Source organism: Panthera tigris, chromosome E3, assembly GCF_018350195.1.
Source record: "Panthera tigris isolate Pti1 chromosome E3, P.tigris_Pti1_mat1.1, whole genome shotgun sequence".
Lineage (NCBI taxonomy): Eukaryota > Metazoa > Chordata > Mammalia > Carnivora > Felidae > Panthera > Panthera tigris.
This window is the reverse complement of record NC_056675.1, coordinates 2586186-2596335: the sequence shown is the minus strand read 5'-3', so window position 1 is coordinate 2596335 and position 10150 is coordinate 2586186. Positions and strand designations below refer to the sequence as shown.

At 48.0% G+C, this 10150-nt stretch overlaps 1 long non-coding RNA gene across 2 annotated transcripts; it reads right to left on the bottom strand.

Moving 5' to 3' along the window:
* Positions 1 to 1721: 1721 nt before the first annotated feature.
* LOC122234594 lies at positions 1722 to 8487 on the bottom strand. 2 transcript variants are annotated; one of them, XR_006212432.1, is made up of 4 exons: positions 8211 to 8487; positions 6949 to 7205; positions 2407 to 2444; positions 1722 to 2184 (listed from the first exon to the last, which is right to left on the bottom strand). It is a non-coding gene; the product is annotated as an uncharacterized LOC122234594 (long non-coding RNA). The 2 variants fall into 2 exon arrangements; XR_006212431.1 differs by having other exon boundaries at positions 8150 to 8486.
* Between the last annotated feature and the right edge of the window lie 1663 nt (positions 8488 to 10150).

Below are 10150 nucleotides of genomic sequence, written 5' to 3'. Positions count from 1 at the left end.
ATTTCTATTATTTTACATTTTTAATTTTTTTAAGTTTATTTCTTTGAGAGAGAGAGTGAGCAGGGGCGAGGCAGAGAAAGAGAATCCCAAGTAGGCTCAGCACTGTCAGCACAGAGCCTGATGCGGGGCTCGATCCCATGAACCGTGAGATCATGACCTGAGCTGAAACCAGGACTCAGGTCCTTAACTGACAGAGCTACCCAGGCGCCCCAGGAATTCTTATTTTCCTTAACTTAGCGAACGGGTGGCAGTTCTGGACTGTGTAAATACGCTTTCCCGAGCGAGAAGAACAATGTTGGCTTGCTCCGCGGGTGACCGCTCGCCTGTGCCCACACCACAGCCCAGGACAGGAAGCCCCTGTGGGAGACAAAGGTCCGTAAGGAGCGGGGTCACATCCAAACGGGTCGGGGTCCTGCGGCCACCAGAACAGAGGACCACAACCTGGACCAGAACAGAGGACCACAACCACAACAGGAATTTATTCCCTCATCTCTCTGGAGGCCAGATGGCTGAACCCGGGGAGTCGGCAGGGCCCCCCTTCCTCTGCGGCCTCCAGGGGAGGGTCCTTGCTGCCTCTCCCAGCTCCTGGCGGCTCTGGCGGGTGCTGCCTGGCTTGTGGACACACGACTCCCATCTCTGTCTCCCCACCCCTGGCACGTGACCTGCCTCCTCTGTTCACGTGGCCTTTTTATAAGGACACCCGTGGTTGGGTTTAGGGCCCACCCTAATCCAGTGTGACCTCATCTTAAATAAATACATCCGCCAGCACCCTATTTCCAAATAAGGTCACCTCCTGGGGCCCCAAGTGGACATGAATTTGGGGGGCACTCGTCAACATGCTCGGCCGGAGGGTGGGGCGCAGGTGACGGAGTGGAGTGCTGGGTCCCCCAAGTCCTGCTCCGGGCTCGGCCCCGTCCCTGGGCTGCAGTTCCCGCGGCTGTTACCAAACAGCACCATACGGGCCCTTGTTGAATTTTTCTTCAATTCCAAGGTGGCAGAGAACCCATTGAAGATAGACAAAGGGGGGGGGGCGCTGAGGAGAAGCCGCTGGGGCTCCCCTCTCACTGAGTGCTCACATTTGGGGGTGAGGTCCTAACATGCAGTCTCCAAACCGGTCCCTTAGGCTCCTTGGGTAGGTAGGTCTCCCGCTTCTGTGTCTCCACCCCCGTGCATCTAAAACTAAGCTAATAACTTGGAACTCCGTCCCAGGAATGTTGTAAAGAACTGGTATTTTAAAAGAAAATGATTCTCAAGCATGTTGCAAATCGGAGGTACCACAGGAATACTAACTAGGAGGTGACCTATCAAGGTTTCTCCGATTCTAAATCTGGCAAGAGAGAGAAAGAGGGGGGTGGGGGCGGGGGTGGGGGAGAGAGCTATTTTTAATTCCTGGCCAAGAAGTGATTTTTCTAAATCCACACTGATATTATGAGCTCAGCCTGTTCGAACAATGAATTCTGTTTCCGTAATTGTCCTGTCCACGATCATGCCGGTAGAGACAGAGTCCTGGTGACTTCTAATCTAAATCTGTCCGAGGGCTTGGGTGACAGAGTGGGGGTGGGGAAGCTGTGGGAGCCCCCAGAGCACCTTGGGGGAGGCGGTGGCAGCCCCTCCTGGGACCGAGCCATCTGCCGAATAATTAATATTTAACACTGGTTTTATGAATAAGTGACAAGGCCCTCAATCAGCACACATTATCTAAGGTCAGGAGCAGAAGAAATGCATTTATTCATTGATTTGCTTTTTACCCTCCCGTTCCGATTTGGGTCTCTGCGTATGTATGAATCAATATCGCCTATGACGTCCAGATTTTTTTTTTTTTTAACGTCTCTTGGATGCAACTGTAGAGACAGCCAGCTCGCTGCTTTCTGTGCTCGCGGTTCCAGGAGAGAGCATTTCAGTAGGAAATTTACCTGTTTTGGGGAGAGTACGTCAGTCTCTTACACCAGACCTGCCACGAAACGTTGCCCTGTTGGGGGAAGAAAAGGGGTCCTAGGAATTCAGCACGCCCTTTCACGCTGGAACTCCTGGCCCGTGATTCCGTGCACCGTCCACTTTACTGGGGACTCCCAAGGTGCTTCCAGAAAGGCTGGATCCACTCAGTCGGATGGGTGGGGGAGGAGAACGGTAGCTCATGAACGTTTTCTCTTCATTATTCTTTGGCTCTCTCGGTTGGGGGGATTACTGTGCAGAAAAGGGAACAGGAACCAGATTGAAGAAAACTGAAAATAGAGCTCTAGGGGGATCGCACCCCTGGGACCGACCCCCCACCGTGCCATCCGCCATGTCAATAAAGCAGAGTAACACAAGGGGCTAAGGAGTTGGGGAGATGGCACCCCTCCCATTGGCCGTAGGGCTTCCCTTAGACAACTGACTTCACTCTCTGAGCCTCCGTTGTTTCCTCACCTGTCAAATGTGGACAAGAATCTTTGTCCCTGTACGTCCTGCCAAGACAAAAGGAAGCAGTAGTTATGGAAGGCTTAGCACATCTCTTGGCATGCAATATTCGGAAAAGGCTAGTTATGGTTATTAGTAATCAATAGTCCATTGAAAGGGTTGAGTCTGGACTCTGGCCATCTGGGTCTCTCTCCTGGATGGGCTGCGTGCTTGCTGGGTTCCTCAGTTTTCTCACCTGTGATATAGGGATGCCCTTAATACCAATTGTGAAGAGTGAGGAGTGAGATTGCTCCTGTAATGGGCTTAGTGCATGGCACATAGTACGTGTTCAATAAATAATCACTCGTATTCCCGACAGAGCAAACTATCGACAGCACAGCGACCCTGTGATTTGGGCAGAGTGTGTCCAAGAACCTTGGCTTGGAAGGTCACTAACCTGTGAACTCGTCAGTGTGATGCAACTCATTTGAGGTCTTCCAGACCATGGGATCTCTGTTCTCCTGGTCGTTGACTTTATGGCATAGTGGCTGGTCTCTAGTTTCAAACAACTATAAAACCGACTAAAAGTCTGTCTGCTTTTTGGGGCGCCTGAGTGGCTCAATCGGTGAAGGGTCTGACTCTTGATCTCGGCTCAGTTCATGATCTCATGGTTCATGAGTTCGAGCCTCATGTCGGGCTCCACATGCCCTCCAAAAGCTGGGGCAAGTTTCATGCAAAGGGGAGTGAGGAAGCGGGAGACAGTGGAGGGGAGACAGCATGTGAGAGCTGCCTCCCCATGCGTGCAAGGGCCCAGGAGGACAGCACCCTGGACTGTCCTCGTCGCAGAAATGCCAGCAGGAAGCGACATCAATTCTGAGACTTCCCCAGCCAGCATTCTGAGTGATAATAAATCACTCATGTCTGACACGGCTTATTTTTCAAGGCATTTTTGTAAGAAGCATCCAGCCATCTCATTTCAGACATAATTTAAATGGGAAGGAGGGGGGAGAAACGTGCAACGTGTATTATTAATTAAACAGGATTACAGGATCACCCTGATAGAAATAGAGGGAAACAGGCATCATCCCAAATATGTCACACCCAGCCCCAGACCTACCTGGGAGGGGCTTCCAGATGAGATTCCCTTTGTCATAAATCCAAATATCTATTCATGCCTATCTGCATTTTGATGCTGGAATTAGATGCTCCGTGTGTACGGATGTTGGAATATTTATGGATAGTTAAAATTTCATGTTCCCCGGATTGATGTTTGTGCATAAGGACAAATGACTAGTGTCTCTTGCAGGTAGTTTGAACAGGTGTAGAGTAAAGATTATTTAACACCGACTGCTGCTTTGTGTCTTTGGATTCTGTGGGAAACGAGAAATCAAATCTCCGGGGACTATCCAGGTGGGAAATGAAAATAAATGATAAACATATAAATAAGTCAGTTCTCTCTCCTATTGGTCGGGGGCAAGCTTTTTCTTTTATGATCTTGTTACTGTTACAAATTTATGAATTCTAAAAAAATTTGGAGACAATTTGAAATATTTAAATGTGTTTTAAGGACTCCGCGTAGGAAATGGAGCTGTAACCTGACGACGACCAAAGCGTCTTCCGCAAGCCTGCACTCTGCTCTGGGGGGTGGGGGGCAGTGGGGCGCGTGCCGGGCAGCGAGACAGGGGTGGCCCACACCCACGACCTGGCTGTCACCACCCAGAGCACTGTCCTTGGCAGAGCAAAGATCCTCAAAGACTGTGTACGAATGTCCCCAAATCCCTAGACCGCTAACGCCACCCCCATATGTGTGAAAAAAAACATTCCCAGCGTGGTGTCGTGCTCATAGCTCGTAACTGGATGCCTCCTTCCTCGGTCCTTCCGGAAGGTCAGCCTAGGGTGGGAGCTGTCCATCCCAGGAGCCTGCATGCAGCGAGAGTGCACTGTCTATAGAGGATTTTCAAACAGCTATAAAACCACCTAAAAGTCTATCTGCTTTTTGGGGCGCCTGAGTGGCTCAGTGGGTGAAGGGTCTGACTCTCGATCTCGGCTCAGCTCATGATCTCGTGGTTCGTGAGTTCGAGCCCCACGCTGACAGCACGGAGCCTGCTTGGGATTTTCTCTCTCTCCTCTCTCTCTGCCCCTCCCCCGCCGTACACACCCGCGCTCTCTCAAAAATAATAAACATCAAAAAAAAAAAATGTTTTCAAGTCTGTCTACTTTTTATTATCGCCCTGTGGTAGTTCTGCACTGTGCTGGCGGTAACACACACGCCCTCCCCAAATCTTTCATCGGCCTAAGTTGTAGACATTTCCTGCGGTGATGGCTGAGTGTTCTGGCTTCAGGTCGGCATGTCTGTGACTCGTCCTGGAGTAGACCTCATATCGTACGTGGAGGGTGATGCGGAGAAGTCCCAGGTCCATGATTGGCCCCGACACCCAGGAACACAGCACCAGGCGCTCGTTTATTTGTATTTTATTTTATTTTATTTTATTTTATTTTATTTTTTTTATTTTTATTTTTATTTTTAATTTTAATTTTAATTTTAATTTTAATTTTAATTTTAATTTTAATTTTAATTTTAATTTTAATTTTAATTTTATTTTGAGAGAGAGAGCAGGAAGGGGGCAGAGAGAGAATCTCAAGCAGGCTCTGCACTGTCAGCGCAGAGCCTGATGTGGGGCTCAAACCTGGAAACCCTGAGATGATGATCTGAGCCGAAATCAAGGGACACTTAGACGACTGAGCTCCCCCGGGCACCCCCGTGTGCGTTCATTTAAAGAGGAAGTTAGCCAGGTTTTGCTGGCTCCAGGAACGATTCAGATCTCCCACCCCCGTGGCCCTGCACGTTCCTGTGTTTCAATAACGCATTCATTTCATGGAGTTCAAATAATATCTTTAAAATAAAAGTTTATGCTTTTTTAAAATTTATTTTATTTTTTACTTTATCTTAGAGAGCAGGAGCACGGGAGAGGGGCGGAGGGAGAGGGGGAGAGAGACCGCCAAGCAGGCTGTATCTTCGTGTGGAGCCTGACTCAGGACCCGATCCCAGGACCCCCAGATCATGACCTGAGCCAAAATCAAGAGTGGGACGCTCAGCCGACTGAACCACCCGGGCGCCCCTAAAAGTTTGTCTTTAGTTGTTGCTGTTCGCCTTAAAACTAAAGAATGATGCAAGAAAGTATTCATTATTGTGTGATTATCACAGGAAATAATTTTGTTTTGTCAAGGAAAGGGCATTGAAAATGATGGGCTTCTGGTGTCTGTTTTGTTTGGCCTGATCCTGCCTCCCAGAAGACTTAGACTACCACCAGCTGGGTGCGTGCGGTGACCCCCGCAAGCACTTACCCGGGTCAGATCCCCAAGGCCATGGTGGGGACCACAGTGGACATTTCTCCACAGTGAGTTCCCCAGCTACTTACTTAACTGTAAATGTCAGAGGAGCTATGAAAGGGAATAAGGTAGGATGGGGCGCCTGGGTGGCTCAGTCGGTTAAGCGTCCGACTTAGCTCAGGTCACGATCTCGCGGTCCGTGAGTTGGAGCCCCGCGTCGGGCTCTGTGCTGAGTGCTCAGAGACTGGAGCCTGTTTCACATTCTGTGTCTCCCTCTCTCTCTGACCGTCCCCCGTTCATGCCCTGTCTCTCTCTGTCTCAAAAATAAATAAACGTTAAAAAAAATGTTTTTAAAAAAGAAAGGGAATAAGGTAGGAAATGACCATATCAATCGTCTGTTGCTGTGTAACAGATTACCACAGAGCTGTGTGCCTCAAAACAATAAGCCTTTAATTATCTCCCTTTCTGTGGGTCAGGGGCTCACGCGTGGCATGGCGGGGTGTCCCTGGCTGAGTCACGAGCTTGCAGACAAGCAGCTGGCTGGGGGCTCATCTGAGGGCCCGAGTGGGGCGGTGGGGTCCAGTTCCAAACTCACTCACTGGCTGTTGGCCGGAGGCCTCTGTAGACTCAAGCAGCGGCTTCCTGAGGGTGCCCTCACAACCTGGCAGCCTGCTTCTCCCAGAGCAGGCAATCCAGGAGAGAAGAGGAGGAAGCCCCAATGCCTTTTACACCCTGGTCTCTTCTGCCACGTTCATTAAAACAGGGGACAATTGCACTCCATTTGGGAAGGAGCAACGTCAAAGAATTCGTGATCTTAATTTAAAACCCACACACCACCTCTGAGGTGTGTGTGGGAACTAAGTCGGGAATGAAACAGAACGGAACGTCTGGGTAGAGGACACAGTGTGTGCCAAGGCCATGGGGTGGGAAGGACCGTGGGCTGGAGGAAAGAGGAAAGTGGCTCCAGGTGACGGAGGGGAGACAGGCGGGGTAGGATCACACTCTTGTAAAGATTTGGGGTTTTATCCCAGTAGTACTTGAAGGGTACAGAGCGGGGGACTGACAGTCCAATCTGTGTTTTTTAAGGATCTCTAGGGTGACCATAATGCAGAATGAATCAGAGGGAGTAAGAACCGTTGGGGATGAATCCATTAGAAGGCAGTTACTGTAACCCCACTGGAGGGAGGGTGGCTCTGACTAAGAAGTTGGACAGGGAGGTGGGGGGGAGGCTAGAGTACTTACTGATTGACCTTGAGGGGATGAGGGAGGCAGAGGTCAGAGAGGTTTCCGGCGTGTGTGGCTGGTGGCTGGTGCCATCTACTCTGACAGGGAAACACTGGAGGACGAAGCACAAGCCGCAGGAGCAAATCAGGAGCCGAGTTTGAGGCTACTTAGTGTTCGAGCCCTGCCAGGTATGCCAATGGCGACATCAGGCAGAGAGCTGGATGTATGCGACAGGAGGTCATGTTTGGGGGACATCCGTCTGGCCGTGGGTCCAGCTGTGTCGGGAGAGAATGAAGGCAATTAATTTGAGAGAAGAGGAAACAAGATAAAAGATGTCGTTCGAATCCCCTTTGTTTGGCTAAATTCTTGCCTGCTTTTCTGGTTCGGTTAGACAAGAAAGTTACCTGTTTTGCTCAGGCTACTTAAGGCTGGATTGGGGTTTTGTCCTTTGTGTCTGGAATGTTCTGACACATACACAAGGCTACTTAAGAGTTTCCTATCTCTTAGGACGATAAACCAGCTTCTACTTGCAAGGAAGATGAGAAAGTATCTAATTGTACATGAACAGAGGTGAATAGGAACCTTCTGCTTCTCAGAAAAGAGGGATTTATTTTCACTTTACACAAATGCTAAGGTGCAGGGCCCCAGCCTGAGGCAGATAGTTCCTTCTCCTTCGTCTCCTTCTTCTTCCTCTTTTTTTTTTTTTTTTGTTTTTTTTTTGTTTTTAGTGCCAATTGTTAAGCAAGACTTCGCTTGCTGCGTAAATGCTTTTATAACCTTTGACACAGTGCTTCAGATCTTTCCTCCTGGGTGAAACTTCCAGCAGAAGGGGCTGGGCAGAGAATCTCATTAAAAAACAGCCCATCCACCCACAGGTGATCAAAATTCAGAGTGTGCGTGTCCCTGCTGTCTGGTGTTCTAGAAAGAACACCGGGTGGGGGCCAAATGTGGGCAGCCTCACGTGTCAGCGTCAGGTTACCTGCTCGGCACGTCAGTCTTGGGAGGCCATGACCCTGGGTTCCTTTCTTAGAAGAACACACTTTATCAAAGACCTGACATGTTGGGATGGACAGGATGCTAGATGACATTGAGTGGAAATTCGGAAACCAGAGATACTCCGAGAATAATGCGTCCTTATGGGACCTAACCTCTACGCCTGCTCCTGGTCCAGAAATCTGTTTCTTCAGCCCCACCTCCATCATTGTAGGGTTTAACATACCCCTAGAGAAAGTGGCAATGTATCTTGTATTTTCATTTGCTACAGAGCAAATCCAACACACCGTGGCTTAAAAGAATAATCACTTATTACTCTTCAGCTTTGGGGTTCAGGAATTTGGGAGCAACTCAGCTAGGGGGTTCTGGCTCCAGGTGTCTCATGAGTTTGCGGTCAGATGTTGGTTGGGGTTGCGGTCATCCAACAGCTTGGGGCTCCCCGTCCCAAACAGCCCACCCAAGGCTCACTCTGTAGGGCTGCCCCGGTGATGGCACAACACAGCATGTGGCATCCTGCAGAGGGAGTGCTCCAGGAGAGAGAAGTCACAATGCCTTTTATGACCTAGTCTCGGAAACCACCCACCAGCCCTTCTGCCGTACTCGATTCATCTGAAGTGAGTCACTAAGTCCAGTCCACACCCAGGGAGGGAAATCAGGCCTCCCCTTTGACACTGGGAGCATCCCACAGTTTTTGGATATATTTTAAAACCAAATCTGTTGAAGCCAAAAAGCTGGGATAAGAGGCACCGAGTCGGTGCACTGATCCATCGATGCAGGAAGAGGGAACCCCATGATTTACGTTTCATCGTGCAGTGAGCATTTGCCATCAGTCAGGGTCCTAGCAGGAAACAGATGGCACCCCCAGATGGTGAATCGTCTCAGTAGACACAGAGAAAGCAATTGACAAACCCAACACCTATTCGTGAAGAAAAAAACATCAACAAAATAGGAATGTAAGGGAATTCTCTCAACCTGTTGAAGCACAAGAAATCACCATTAACGTCACACTTCATGGGAAAAGATCAGAATGCTTTCTGCCAAGATCGGAGATGAGGTAGGGATGTCCATTGTCACCCTTTCTGTTCGGCACTGCACTGAAGAGTCTAGCTGGTGAAATAAGGCGAAAGAAAAAAAACCATTAAAAGCACTCAGACTCGAAAGAAAGAAGTAAAACTTTTCATTCACAGATGGCATCATTCTGTATGTAGAAAATCCTAGAGAATCAACACATACACACACACACACACACACACACACACACACACACACATCCTTCTAAGAGCAAGTAAATTTAGCAAGGGTACAGGATAAAAGATCAATGTACGAAAATAAATTGTATTTTTCTAAGTCAGTAATGAACAATTTGGTAATGAAATTTGTTAAGGCTCATTTGCAATAGCATCAAAAAGAATACAATATTTTGAACAAATTTAACAAAAAAATGTGTGACGTTTATACACTTAAAACTGTAAAACATTACTGAGAAAAATGAACAAAAATGTAAAAAAGTGGAGACTTGCTCCCTAAATCATGGAATAGAAGATTTACCATAGATGTAACATGTCAATCTCCTCAAATTGATCTGTAGATTCAACACAATACCAGTTAAAACCCCAGCAGAACTGACAAGCTGGTCCTAAAATGTATTGGGCACTTATATGGCCCAATTTCAAAACTTACTATAAAGCTACAGTCATGGAGAGAGTGTGGTATTGGAAGAAGGATTGGCTTATTGACCAATGGAACAGAAGTGAGACTCCAGAAATAAACCCTTACAACTACGGTCAATTGATTTTCGACAAAGATGCCAAGACAATTCAATAGGGAAAAGGACAGTCTCTTCAAAAATGGTGTTGTAGCAATTAGATATTCGTATCCAAAATAAATAAATAAAATAAAAATAAAAGAGCCTAGGCCCTTACATCGTATCTAAAAATGAACTCAAAATGGGGGGTGCCTACATGGCTCAGTCAGGTAAGCGTCCAACTTCAGCTCAAGTCATGATCTCGCGGTTCATGGGTTCAAGCCCTGCGTTGAGCTCTGTGCTGACAGCTCGGAGCCTGGAGCCTGCTTCCGATTCTGTGTCTCCCTCTCTCTGCCCCTCCCCTACTCACCTCTGTCTCTCTCTCAAAAATGTTAAAAATAATAATAAAAATAAATAAATATGAATTCAAAATGGAATATGAATTCAAAATGGACCATAGACCTAAATGTAGGAATTACAATG